At 38.9% G+C, this 13730-nt stretch overlaps 1 protein-coding gene across 1 annotated transcript in view; it reads left to right on the forward strand.

Moving 5' to 3' along the window:
• Positions 1-1900: 1900 nt before the first annotated feature.
• The window catches only part of LOC134840114 (prefoldin subunit 2-like), a 463905-nt gene continuing 452075 nt past the window's right edge, over positions 1901-13730 (forward strand). The window contains exon 1 of the mRNA XM_063855806.1: positions 1901-1911. The gene's annotated coding sequence lies outside the window, so the exon portion shown is untranslated. The remainder of the gene's footprint in view (positions 1912-13730) is intronic.

Below are 13730 nucleotides of genomic sequence, written 5' to 3' on the forward strand. Positions count from 1 at the left end.
GCTCGCCTCTCGTTCGATCAATCACAACATAGATACAATCGCTCGTCGGTCCTCGCTTGACTGGAATCCAAACTCGCTAGCTCCTTAGTTCAATTCGCTCACGCATATTATCTCACCCGATATCTAACTTCGGGTCGCACCACTAACTAACTAACTAACTAACTAACTAACTAACTAACTAACTAACTAATCCTTTCCATTAGGAACACTCCAAATATAACTAACCGGAATCTATCTTTGTGTCAATCCAAGTCAACTATCTCGTTGAATCACCAGTTGAGTTAATTAGTCACTTAGCTGAGACTTTTTTACATCAGACTTTTTTTGATTTTGTTTTCTCTCAAACTTTGAGTTATGTTCATCTCTACAAGTCCTGCGTTTTATTTTCGTTAGCTTTAAACAAAACCCTAACAAAATGATTTATCTGACGTTACTGATCCTAAAAGCCGAGTTCAGAATAGGTAACTCTAGCTGAGTTGTGCAAATACAAGGTTCATCCCTAATCCAAGCAATAATTAAATACACAACTCCCCAAGGAGTTTTTACCTCGTTATTATTCCAGTTTCTCCTGGCTAAGAAAGGTCATTTTCAAGGATAGCTATATCACTTCAAGCCTCTAACCTTCTTATCTATGGTCTATTTCAATCCCAAACTTCTAGCTATAGAGAAGCGTATTTTGCCCCTAATTCAGCCAAAAAGCCACCACCTGGAGCTAATTAAATAAACCATCTAATCATCTAATTTAGATGATTTAGTCCTGGTCGCCGCAATGGCGTTTTGGTCCCCTGGGTCGAGATCCCGCTCAAAAACCGCTCAAGATATGGGCGGTTAGAGCGGTTTTCCAGCAAGATTTGAGCGGTTTGAGCGGTTTAGGTGGTTTTTTTAGAAAAACCGCTCAAGCCGCTCAAATCTTGCTTAAAAAACCGCTCAAACACCGCTCATTTCTTGCGGTGATTTTTGAACGGTTTTTCAAGCATGATTTGAGCGGTTTTTAAGCGGTTTTTGAGCGGTCTTATAAAGAAAACCGATTAAAACCAACAAAAAGGCCTGGAAAGGTAATGTGACGCTAAGATGCAGTTTGTATGTATGTATGTATGTATGCATGTTTAAATGTAATTTAGTTTGTATCTATGTATGTATGTATGTATGTATGTATGTATGTATGTATGTATGTATGTATGTATGTATGTATGTATGTATGTATGTATGTATGTATGTATGTATGAATGTATGTATGTATGTGTGTATAGATGTATGTACGTATCTTTGTATATATCTATGAGCGATTATATATCTATGAGTTCAAAAACCGCGCAAGATTTGAACGGTTTTTGAGCGGTTTATCTAAAAAAAACGCTCAAAAACCGCGCAAGATTTGGACGGTTTTTAAGCGGTTTTTCTAGATAAACCACTCAAAAACCGCTCAAATCTTGCGCGGTTTTTGAGCGGTTTTTTAAGTTAAACCGTTCAAAAACCGCTTAAACCGCTCGTTTTGAAGCAAGATTTTGAGCGTAATTGTCAAAATAACCGCTCAAACTGCTCAAAAGCTCAGTTACTTTGGGAAGTCCAATTGTCTGGTTGAGTTGAACCCAATGTTTGAGTAGTTTCACTCGTATTCAATCCATTCTTCAACATTGCACCTAAGAGTTATGTTCTTTAGCTTCAGCTTCCTATCGCATAAGTTTTTACCAAGTAAACGCAGGGTGATCGACTCCTTCAGTGGGTTGGGATTCGGATTTAACTTCGTTAATCCTAGTGTTTTTATGCGATTTCGCGACTAAGAGCGGAAAGTTCAAATAGAGGTCACTCCGCGGTCAACAAGGTTCAGTCTTCCATATTCTGCATGAGTTTTTGAAAGAGTTCCAACCTATCAAATTTCATCATCCGGGGTGCTTTTAGTACTTATTAAATGATCCCATTTTTTACGTTCCGTTAATAATTTTTGCGCGAAAACGCCGTTAACACCAGAAGAAGTCGCTGAAGCGATTTTTTTAACAAGAGTTTTTGTTCCGGGTTTCTATGTGGTGTGTAGAATGGGTAATTCTACTTAAAACTACATAGCCGGAAAATAATTTACCGATAGATTGAATTATTAAAATCGTTCGACATCAAAATTATAGAATTTTAGGGGAGTTTTCAGTTCATAGAAATCTCTCATAGTTTTCCGAGACCAGCTCTATGAGGGAGCAAGCCTCCCCGATATCTCCAGCTAACACCATGCGGCGACGGCCCAAGTTCTTTGCAAACTCGCCCAGCTTGCTGGCCAAATCCCGCGCAACCGGGCTCCCCGCGAATAGGGTCATTTCGTCGAGCTCTTCCTCTCCCACGAACCGGATGAAGATGGGTGACACGCTATAACCGCCCCTGGTATTCCCCATGTAGGCAGCGGCTTTGATTTGGGACACCTGGCGTGGAAGTTCCTCCGGCTTCTGGGACCGGCCCCAGAAGACGCAAGGGCAGTCCGGGCAGAACCCCTACTCTAGGTCAAGGTTCCAGACGATTTTGCTTCGGGACATTGGTAGATTGATCGTGAGTCTAAATAGGACAAGTACGGTTATTTCTAAGTTAGTGAAAAGATGGGCTAAAATACAGGTTAGAAATCATTCCGAACAAATTATTCCGAAGTTTGCTCACGTTTTGATGCAATTGATTGTAGCGATGATTCAAATTAGAATGATCCGCACAGCTCAATTTCGAACGTCCCATAAACTGGTAAATATTCGTAGTAAAGATTTGCATGAGTTGAACGACTCGAAGCATGTGCATAATGGATACCCAAGTTGGTCGAAATTAAATAAGAAGATGAAAATGAGGTGGATATATGTAATAATATGAAAGGTGAAAGTAAAAGGGGATTTTGGATAACTTTTTGACGTTTTTGGACAAATCCCAGTGATAAGGGCGACGTGCCCCTCCCCCTTATGGACCCCCTGATGTTGCATCCAGTACTGGAGGTAGATGGCTTCCGATCCGTTTTTTCCGTGCTTATTCCCCGCGATGTAACTCCACTTAGGGAGACTTAGGTCGGTCCGGTACTCGTATATATGTACTCCGAGCATTTCGGCGAGAAGGTGCATGTCGGAATCAATCACTCCTCGGAAAAATAATGTTTTGTTGGCATCGTGATAAGGGTAATAATAAGAGCCTAACCGCTTTCGTTCGCTCGATTGCCGATCCTCTAAGGTCCGTTGCAGGCGGTACGACTGTTCCTTTCTCCCGGTATTAAGGTAATGTATGCAATCCAGTAAACAAGAAGTAAGAGTACAAGCACCTTCAATTGTAATCGGTTCGTGCGTACGAATGTTGGCGCTATCGCAGTCCTGGGTGGCAAAAGGGTTTTTTCCGGCAATGAAGACAGGGACGCCAGGCTTATGCGAACAATTTCCCTTCGCTTTCTTCACCGGTGTCAAGCTTGTGAGGAATATGTATTTAACAAAACATTCAAGAAAAATAAATGTAGCTTACAAGGCCAGTGGTGAGCTTACTAATTAGTACGATGCTTCAACAGAAACGCTCGCCTCTCGTTCGTTCAATCACTACATAGATACAATCGCTCGTCGGTCCTCGCTTGACTGTAATCCAAACTCGCTAGCTCCATAGTTCAATTCGCTCACGCATATAATCTCACCCGATATCTAACTTCGGGTCGCACCAATAACTAACTAACTAACTAATCCTTTCCATTAGGAACACTCCAAATATGACTAACCGGAATCTGTCTTTGTGTCGATGCAAATCAACTATTTTGTTGAATCACCAATTGAGTGTATATGTAGAATATGTGATTGTACCTAAACTCATATAGCCGGAAAACGCAGTTTATATTTAAATTCAATTCGATTATATACATATTGGAGAGTAATATTTACATCAATAGATCGATAAATTCGGAGGCCAGGTCAACGAGTGACCTGACCTCACCAATGTCGGCCTTTAATTCTTTTTGTTCTGAACCAAGGTTTTTCGCCCATGTCTTCAACTGGCGTATCAGTTCCCGGGCGACAGGGCTTCCTGGGTTTAACGACGTGAGTTCCTCTTGCCTATTCCGTAGGAATGTAATCGTCAGTGGAAACACATCGAAGTCCCCACGGACGTCTCCTAGGTAGGCCGCCGTGCAAATCGTGAGGACCCGAAAGGGGGAAGTCATTTTTTTTCCGGCCGTTCGAACCAGAAGAAGGGGTCAGCCTTAGGCCACACCCCTTCGAAATTCAAGACCCAAATTTGCTTGTAGGGCATGTTGATATTCGATTCGAAATTGATTCTAAATAGGACAAAATGTTAAGTGAAAAGAGGGGCTAAAAATACAGGTTACAAAATATTCAAAACAAATTATTGAAAGTTTATACCGAAAGATTACTCACGTTTTACAGCAATTGAAGTAAGCGATGATTCAGATTGGAAGGATTTGCACAGCCCAAAATTGAACGTCCTATAAACTAGTAAAAATTTGTAGTAAATATTTGTCAGAGTTGAACGAATCGAAGCATGTGCATAATATATATCCAAATTGGTGGAAATTAAATAAGAGGATGAAAATGAGGTGGATATAGTTAATAATATGAATGGTGAATTCTAATGTGAATTTTGGGTAAAATTATGATATTTTTGGACGCATCCCAGTAATGATGGCTACATGTCCCTCCCCCTTATGGACCCCCTCAAGTTGTAGCCAGTATTAAAGGTAGATAGCTTCCTCCCCGTTTTGGCCGTGTTTATTCCCCGCGATGAAATTCTATTTGGTGGGACTTAGGTCGGTCCAGTACTCGTATATATGTACCCTAAGCATTTCGGCGAGCAGAAGCATGTCGGAATCGATGAACCCCCGGGATAGTAACGTTTTGCCGGGATCGTGATAAGGGTAATAGGAGGAGCCTAACCGCTTTTGTTCGCGCGATTGCCGATCCTCTAGGGTCCATTGAAGGCGGTACGACTGTACCTTTCTCCCGGTAATAAGGTAATGTATGCAATCCAGTAAACGAGAAGAAAGAGTACAAGTACCTTCAATTGTAATCGGTTCGTGCGAACGAATGTTGGCGCTATCGCAGTCCTGGGTGGCAATAGGGTTTTTTCCGGCAATGAAGACAGAGACGCCAGGCTTATGTGAACGATTTCCCTTTGCTTTCTTCACCGGCGTCATAATCGTTCGACATATTCGTTCGCGTGTCTTGGCCGTTAAGTGCCGCATGGGGACTTTGTCGGATAAAATCATCCTGGCTTCTGCAATCTCGATACGTTCGATGTAGATATTTTGGCAACTAACTAGGAGGTTTCCTTCAATAAAATACCTCGAAAGTGCTTCTCGATGTAATTCACAGCAGTTTCCCTGGTGGTCTAATGCCGATTTGTGTAAGTTCCGTAGCACGGGAGTGACGTTAAGTCCGTGTAGAACATTTTTCCCGTCTCGGCATAGTGTACGACCGAGAATGGAAAATTTCTTCATCTTTAAGTGGAAACTTTTCCGTTGGTTACGGTAAAGCGGGCGGACAATATCATCCTTCCCTTTGGAATCGTCTTGAAAGTATTGAGAAAATTTGGTATATGTTTCAAAATCCATGGTAACTATCAAGAATTGATTAATATGTATTAAGGTAAATTGAATGTTTAGTACGCAACTTGATGATCGACCGGTAAATAATAAAGTAGCTAAGTTAATCGAATTAAACTTGAATTTTCTCAAGCAGCGGGGAAATAATCCCCCCACTTAGTGAAAATGGGTGGTGGAATATCCCCGGACAGTCCCTACCCCAACTCGGGACCTACCGGGGCGGACTTTTTGAAATTTATTGGAGTGATACTTGAGATGATTTGACCCGGGCATGCAAAAAGTTGGACCCACGCAACCCCCCGGGCCGAGTGATAACGGTTCCCGGAAATGCAAATGGTCTCGCTGGAAATTCTTAGTTATTGGTCCGATTGAGTTCATTTTTTCGTATGTGGTAGCCCTAGGTGAGGAAAGCTTAAGTTTGAAGTTTCGGAACCCCAAGGTTACCCCGGCCCAATTTACGCCCTAAACAAATAAACCCCCACCAGAATTCTGGAGGCTATTTCTCGACCCTCAGTGACCCTAGGGAGCTGAAACTTACAGGGATGGTAGATAGTGATATGGTGTATCGTATGTTAAGATGATGACGCGATTGGGTGATGATGGCACGGGCTATTTTTCAAATGTAAGTTAAGCAAAGCTTTGCACTCTAAGTGAAGCAAATCAAAAATTTTCATCAAACCACTGAAATAATTCCCTATTTTTCAACCTCAAAACACTTGGATTCAGACTTACAGAGTCAAAATGGAGCTTCGAGCCACTTGAGAAATAAAATGGTATGACAACTAGCCAAAAAAAATCAGAAAGCTAGGAAATACAAAAAATCATCATTGAAACCAAAAACAATTAGTGTCTTATATCACAAAAACTTTCGTTTGAGGAACGCAAATTTTGTCCAGCTGTAAAGAGCAGACAAAATTGAATATACTAACAAGGAGCCAAAAAAAGTTAGAATCTGAAAAGTTAATCCTTCCTCCGAATGAAAAAGCATTAATATACATTTTTGTTTTTTCAATGACGTGTTAAGAGTAAAAAAAACCGAGATATTACAGGATGAAGCCCGTTGAGTCAAAACATAGAAAAACAGGAAAAAATGCAAAATAATTTGTACAAAAACTTCGGTGGTAATTTTATAATTTACAGGAGAATATCAAAACAAATTCAAATTTCAGTACAAGTTGATTGAAAAAAGAAGCGTCTATTTGTAGAAAAAAAAAACATACACAACATGAACAGCTCATACTAATTTTTTTTCACTTTTGAGCTGACTTATGTAGTTAAATTTGCACAAATATTTTTACAAAAAAAGGCAATGATCGAAATGATATCTCTTTCTCTTACTTTCATTGAAAACAAATCAAGTATAATTAGAACTACGGGTGGATCTAGAATTTTCTCGAGGGGGGGGGGGCGGATTTTCAAAAAAATTTTGAAATTTTTTTTTCGACTTTTTTTAGGTCGACCAAATTAGGTAATTTTTTCAAGCGCTCTCAAAGCACTAAAAAGTCCCTGTTTTCGTGTTTAGGCACTTTTTGAACAATTTTGACCAAAAAAATTGCGTTTTTTTGGCTCGTGCTCCCCACTCAATTTTAGTATATATCATTGGCGCCAATATTAGTATATATTGTATAAATCAAAGTTTTTACAACTGCTTCAGTACGTAACTTGCATTATTCAGATAATATACTTTTTGTTTTGTTCCCATTTCAGCCCCCACCCCACCAAATTATATGCCCTAAAATAGGGTAGAGTTGGGGTGATATTGCTTCGCTTCCAGGCTGTCTGACTTGCGGTCGTCAGCGTGTACAGTTTGGTTTGTTTTTACAATTACAGCGCTACGTTTTACCATCCATCTGTAGTTATGAAAATTGAATTCAGTTTTTAATCAATGAGAGCATCCAAAATGGTTCTTTTAACCACAACTTTTTTCTAACAGGCTGAATTTAACTGATGTTTAAATAAAATAATTGAATAAGTCCAATTGTCTGGTTAAGCTGAACCCAATGTTTGAGTAGTTTCACTCGTATTCAATCCATTCTTCAACATTGCACCTAAGAGTTATGTTCTTTAGCTTCAGCTTCCTATCGCAAGGTTTTTTTTACCAAGTAAACGCAAGGTGATTGACTCCTTCTTCAGTGGGTTGGGATTCGATAAATCTGATAACTTCCGTTCCAACCGCTGAATTTGGTCCATCTTTTTGATATGGCTACCTGCATCCACTGGATCCCGAGAAATGACTTCGAAGTCAGGGTGTCGACTATTTACTTTGCGCGGAACATATAAATTAGGGGTGCAGGGGAGCTGCGTTTCTATACTTGAGCTTACCTCAGCTAGGTCGAAAACTTTAAGCCCCATTTAAACCGTTAGTTACTGAGCTCTAGTACACAAATTTATTTTTTGGAACATCTATCACATGGCAAGGAGGGTCTGAGGAGTCAATTTTTTGGCAAGCCCGGTTTATCATTTTCCTACAATTTCGGCGACTTTATTGTTGAGTACTGAGTTTATTGTTCGAATTGCTTTTTTTGTGGCTCTAATCTCAAGTGTTTTAATTTTATCTCAACGCTCAAGTGTTCAGTTTTTCTAACTTAAAATTGATAATCATTGTGGCAGTGCTTGATTCATGTTTCCTTTATAGCGTTCTTCTTTTTTCTTTGTTCAGTGAAAGATGTTTCGGAGTATAAATTCTCCAAACACTATTTTCTGATCATCACTATGTTTTCCTGAGTCCACTGTCACCTTTCTATGTTTCTAAAATAGGGTAGAGTTGGGGTGATATTGCTTCGCTTCCAGGCTGTCTGACTTGCGGTCGTCAGCGTGTACAGTTTGGTTTGTTTTTACAATTACAGCGCTACGTTTTACCATCCATCTGTAGTTATGAAAATTGAATTCAGTTTTTAATCAATGAGAGCATCCAAAATGGTTCCTGAGTTCCTGAGTCACTATGTTTTCCTGAGTCCACTGTCACCTTTCTATGTTTCTAAAATAGGGTAGAGTTGGGGTGATATTGCTTCGCTTCCAGGCTGTCTGACTTGCGGTCGTCAGCGTGTACAGTTTGGTTTGTTTTTACAATTACAGCGCTACGTTTTACCATCCATCTGTAGTTATGAAAATTGAATTCAGTTTTTAATCAATGAGAGCATCCAAAATGGTTCTTTTAACCACAACTTTTTTCTAACAGGCTGAATTTAACTGATGTTTAAATAAAATAATTGAATAAGTCCAATTGTCTGGTTAAGCTGAACCCAATGTTTGAGTAGTTTCACTCGTATTCAATCCATTCTTCAACATTGCACCTAAGAGTTATGTTCTTTAGCTTCAGCTTCCTATCGCAAGGTTTTTTTTACCAAGTAAACGCAAGGTGATTGACTCCTTCTTCAGTGGGTTGGGATTCGATAAATCTGATAACTTCCGTTCCAACCGCTGAATTTGGTCCATCTTTTTGATATGGCTACCTGCATCCACTGGATCCCGAGAAATGACTTCGAAGTCAGGGTGTCGACTATTTACTTTGCGCGGAACATATAAATTAGGGGTGCAGGGGAGCTGCGTTTCTATACTTGAGCTTACCTCAGCTAGGTCGAAAACTTTAAGCCCCATTTAAACCGTTAGTTACTGAGCTCTAGTACACAAATTTATTTTTTGGAACATCTATCACATGGCAAGGAGGGTCTGAGGAGTCAATTTTTTGGCAAGCCCGGTTTATCATTTTCCTACAATTTCGGCGACTTTATTGTTGAGTACTGAGTTTATTGTTCGAATTGCTTTTTTTGTGGCTCTAATCTCAAGTGTTTTAATTTTATCTCAACGCTCAAGTGTTCAGTTTTTCTAACTTAAAATTGATAATCATTGTGGCAGTGCTTGATTCATGTTTCCTTTATAGCGTTCTTCTTTTTTCTTTGTTCAGTGAAAGATGTTTCGGAGTATAAATTCTCCAAACACTATTTTCTGATCATCACTATGTTTTCCTGAGTCCACTGTCACCTTTCTATGTTTCGAAATGTCTACAAACCTTAAGGGTTTCATTGGTATTCTCATTTTTTTGTCTTTGGTTTTCAAAAACGTTATTACGAGTCTCCTAACCCCACTGTATCGTTCATCAACGACCACAAACAAGATGTCAACCCCATTGAGAGTAGGAAAGACACTTATTAAGAGTAAAAAAAAAACCGACATATTACAGGATGAAGCCCGTTGAGTCAAAACATGGAAAAACAGGAAAAAATGCAAAATAATTTGTACAAAAACTTCGGTGGTAATTTTAAAATTTACAGGAGTAAATCAAAACAAATTCAAATTTCAGTACAAGTTGATTGAATAAAGAAGCGTCTGTTTGTAGAAAAAAAAACATACACAGCATGAACAGCTCATACTAATTTTTTTTCACTTTTGAGCTGAGTTATGTAGTTAAATCTGCACAAATATTTTTACAAAAAAAGGCAAGGATCGAAATGATATCTCTTTCTCTTACTTTCATTGAAAAAAAATCAAGTATAATTAGAACCAGGGGTGGATCTAGGATTTTCTCGAGAGGAGGGGCGGATTTTCAAAAAATTTTGAAGATTTTATCTATCTTTTTTTAGGTCGACCAAATTAGGTAATTTTTTCAAGCGCTCTCAAAGCACTAAAAAGTCCCTGTTTTCGTGTTTAGGCACTTTTTGAATAATTTTGACCAAAAAAAAATTTCGTTTTCTTGGCTCGTGCTCCCCCCTCAATTTTAGTATATATCATTGGCGCCAATATTAGTATATATTGTATAAATCAAAGATTTTACAACTGCTTCAGTACGTAACTTGCATTCAGATAGTATACTTTTTGTTTCGTTCCCACTTCAGCCCCCACCCCACCAAATTATATGTCCTATAATAGGTGTGAGTTTTTGGGTGATATTGCTTTGCTTCCAGGCTGTCTAATTTGCGGTCATCACATTGTACAGTTTGATTAGTTTTTTCAATTACAGTGCTACGTTTTACAGAGTTTCCATGATACCATCCATCTGTAGTTATGAAAAATTAATTCAATTTTTAATCAATGAGAGCATCCAAAATGGTTATTTTAACCACAACTTTTTTCTAACAGACTGCAATAAACTGATGTTTGATTAAAATAATTGAATATTTGAAATACGAAAGTAACGGAATATTTGTGCTCGGGGTGGGTTTATTTTCTTCAGACAAATTTGGACTTTTTAACTAGCCTTTTTTAACGAAATTTTTCTGTATCATTTAAAAGGTATTGTTGTTCTGAGCTTGAATTTGAAAAGATAATTCACCTGTGATTATTTTTCGTAAAGTTGTGGGGGTTTAAAGATTGCCATTTTAGCCAATTTGGGACAATTAACGCGCGATATATTTCGCGCTATTAACGCGTAAGCGGAGAGTTAATCCGTTCTAGAAATTGTTCCAAATTGGTTGGAAGAAGCTTCTTTGCCATAATTTATTTGTTACAAGGAGCGAAACCTATCGTTTTGTACTTTATATGGCGTGTGGGCGGATGATTTTCATTAAAAAATTTAAAGTTTCAGAAAATAAATTTTCATTTCATTGTTTTAGATTTTATTTTCATAAGTTATTACCGCTCCTTAAACATTAAAAGGCACTCGGAACATTCAAAGCTTTGCCCTGATACGAGCAGTCTTGTTTGATTTTGTTCTCTCTCAAACTTTGAGTTATGTTAATCTCTACAAGTCCTGCATTTTATTTGGGTTAGCCCTACACAAAACCCTAACCAAATGATTTATCTGACCTGACTGATCCTAAAAGCTGAATTCAGAATAGGTAAGTCTAGCTGAGTTGTGCAAATACAAGGTTCATCCCTAATCCAAGCAAAAATTAAATACACAACTCCCCAAAGAGTTTTTACCTCGTTATTGTTCCAGCTTCTGAAAGGTTATTTTCAAGGATAGCTATATCACTTCAAGCCTCTAACCTTCTCATCTATTGTCTATTTCAATCCCAAACTTCTAGCTATCAGAGAAGCGTATTTTGTCTCTAATTCAGCCAAAAAGCCACCACCTGGAGCTAATTAAACAAACCATCTCTTCATCCAATTTAGATGATTTAGTCCTGGTCGCCGCAATGGCTTTTTGGTCCAGTTCAGTTACTTTGGAAAGTCCAATTGTCTGGTTAAGCTGAACCCAATGTTTGAGTAGTTTCACTCGTATTCAATCCATTCTTCAACATTGCAACTAAGAGTTCTGTTCTTTAGCTTCAGCTTCCTATCGCAAGGTTTTTTTACCAAGTAAACGCAAGGTGATTTACTCCTTCTTCAGTGGGTTGTGATTCGGATTTTGCGTCGTTAATCCTTGTGGTTTTATGCGATTTCGCTTCTAAGCGCGGAAAGTTCAAATAAAGGTCACTCCGTGGTCAACAAGGTTCAGTCTTCCTTTTTCTGCATGAGTTTTTATTGGGTTCCAACCTATCAAATTTCATCATTCGGGGTGCTTTTACTACCTACTAAATGATCCCATTTTTTACGTTCCGTAAATAATTTTTGCGCGAAAGCGCCGTTAACACCAGAAGAAATCGCCGAAGGGATTTTTTTAACAAGAGTTTTTGTTCCGGGTTTCTATGTGGTGTCTAAGACCTTAAATCTGATAACTTCCGTTCCAACCGCTGAGTTTGGTCCATCTCAATGATATGGCTACCTGTGTCCACTGGATCCCGAGAAATGACTTCGAAGTCAGGTTGTCGACTATTTACTTTTGGCGGAACATATAAATTAGGGGTGCAGGGGAGCTGTGTTTCCATACTTGAGCTTACCTCAGCTAGGTCAAAAACTTTAAGCCCCATTTAAACCGCTAGTTACAGAGCTCTAGTAGGCAAATTTAATTTTCGGAACATCTATCACATGGCAAGGAGGGTCTAAGGAGTCAATTTTTTGGCAAGCCCGGTTTATCATTTTCCTACAATTTCGGCGACTTTATTGTTGAGTACTGAGTTTATTGTTCGAATTGCTTTTTTTGTGGCTCTAATCTCAAGTGTTTTAATTTTATCTCAACGCTCAAGTGTTCAGTTTCTCTAACTTAAAATTGATATTCATTGTAGCAGTGCTTGATTCATGTTTCCTTCATAGCGTTCTTCTTGTTTCTTTGTTCAGTGAAAGATGTTTCAGCGTATAAATTCTCCAAACACTATTTTCTGATCATCACTATGTTTTCCTGAGTCCACTGTCACCTTTCTATGTTTCGAAATGTCTACAAACCTTAAGGGTTTCATTGGTATTCTCATTTTTTTGTCTTTGGTTTTCAAAAAAGTTTTTACGAGTCTCCTAACTCCACTGTATTGTTCATCAACGACCAAAAACAAGATGTCAACCCTCATTGAGAGTAGAAAGACACGATTCTAATTGTTTCAAAGTGTTCAGGCTGTTAAAAATGTCTGATGTCAGAATATTCGCATTTCCGTCGCTATTGGTTGTGATGTCCTCTAATGTCTAAATGTTTGCAGTCGTGGATACTCTCGATAGTTTCTGTCTTACGTACCTTAGAATGTCATACTCGCGTCTATTTGTTGTTTGTAATTTGACATTTCGGCCACTGAAGGTAGCGTTCTAATCAAGTGAGTCAAAGGTCTGCCTTGATTGCTGGAACAAGCTCACGGCTGCTCAGATATCTTAATATCACTTTGACTGCTGGATTTGCTCACAGCTGATCAGATATCTGTATATCGTGATACTCTCGCTCTTTATTGCTTCTTATCTCGATATTTGGTCCCTTGGTTTGTCTGCTTCACTCCAGTGAAGTAAGGCAAATTCTGCAGCCCTTACCCTTTCGCATCGTAGAGTCGGGCGAAGACAAGGTACTCGCTTCCATCAAGCAATGTCAGCCGTGTGCGGAAGTGATCAACCACACACCAAATTCTAAATTCTTGGCTTGTTCTTTCAATGTAAGGAACCTGTGTCAAAAACTTTCAGCGCATCCCCTGTGTCCTTTGAGAATAAATTTATTAAACACTATGAATGTTGAATCTCCGTTCCCTGGCTCTCGTGACATATGTGTACTTGTTTGATCCAACAATTTCGTCTAGTGGTTCTTGGATGGTGGCTACCTTTTCCATCTGGTCTTCTGGCACTGCTAAATTTTCGGTTTCAATTCATAGCTTAGAGCAAACTGTTGTTCAGGCTGCGGCATAGGAATTGCATTTGCTCTACACACTGTGGGAGCTGTCTGTCTACTCGCAAGATGAAA

Source organism: Symsagittifera roscoffensis, chromosome 2 (assembly GCF_963678635.1).
Source record: "Symsagittifera roscoffensis chromosome 2, txSymRosc1.1, whole genome shotgun sequence".
In the NCBI taxonomy this organism is placed as follows: Eukaryota; Metazoa; Xenacoelomorpha; order Acoela; family Convolutidae; genus Symsagittifera; species Symsagittifera roscoffensis.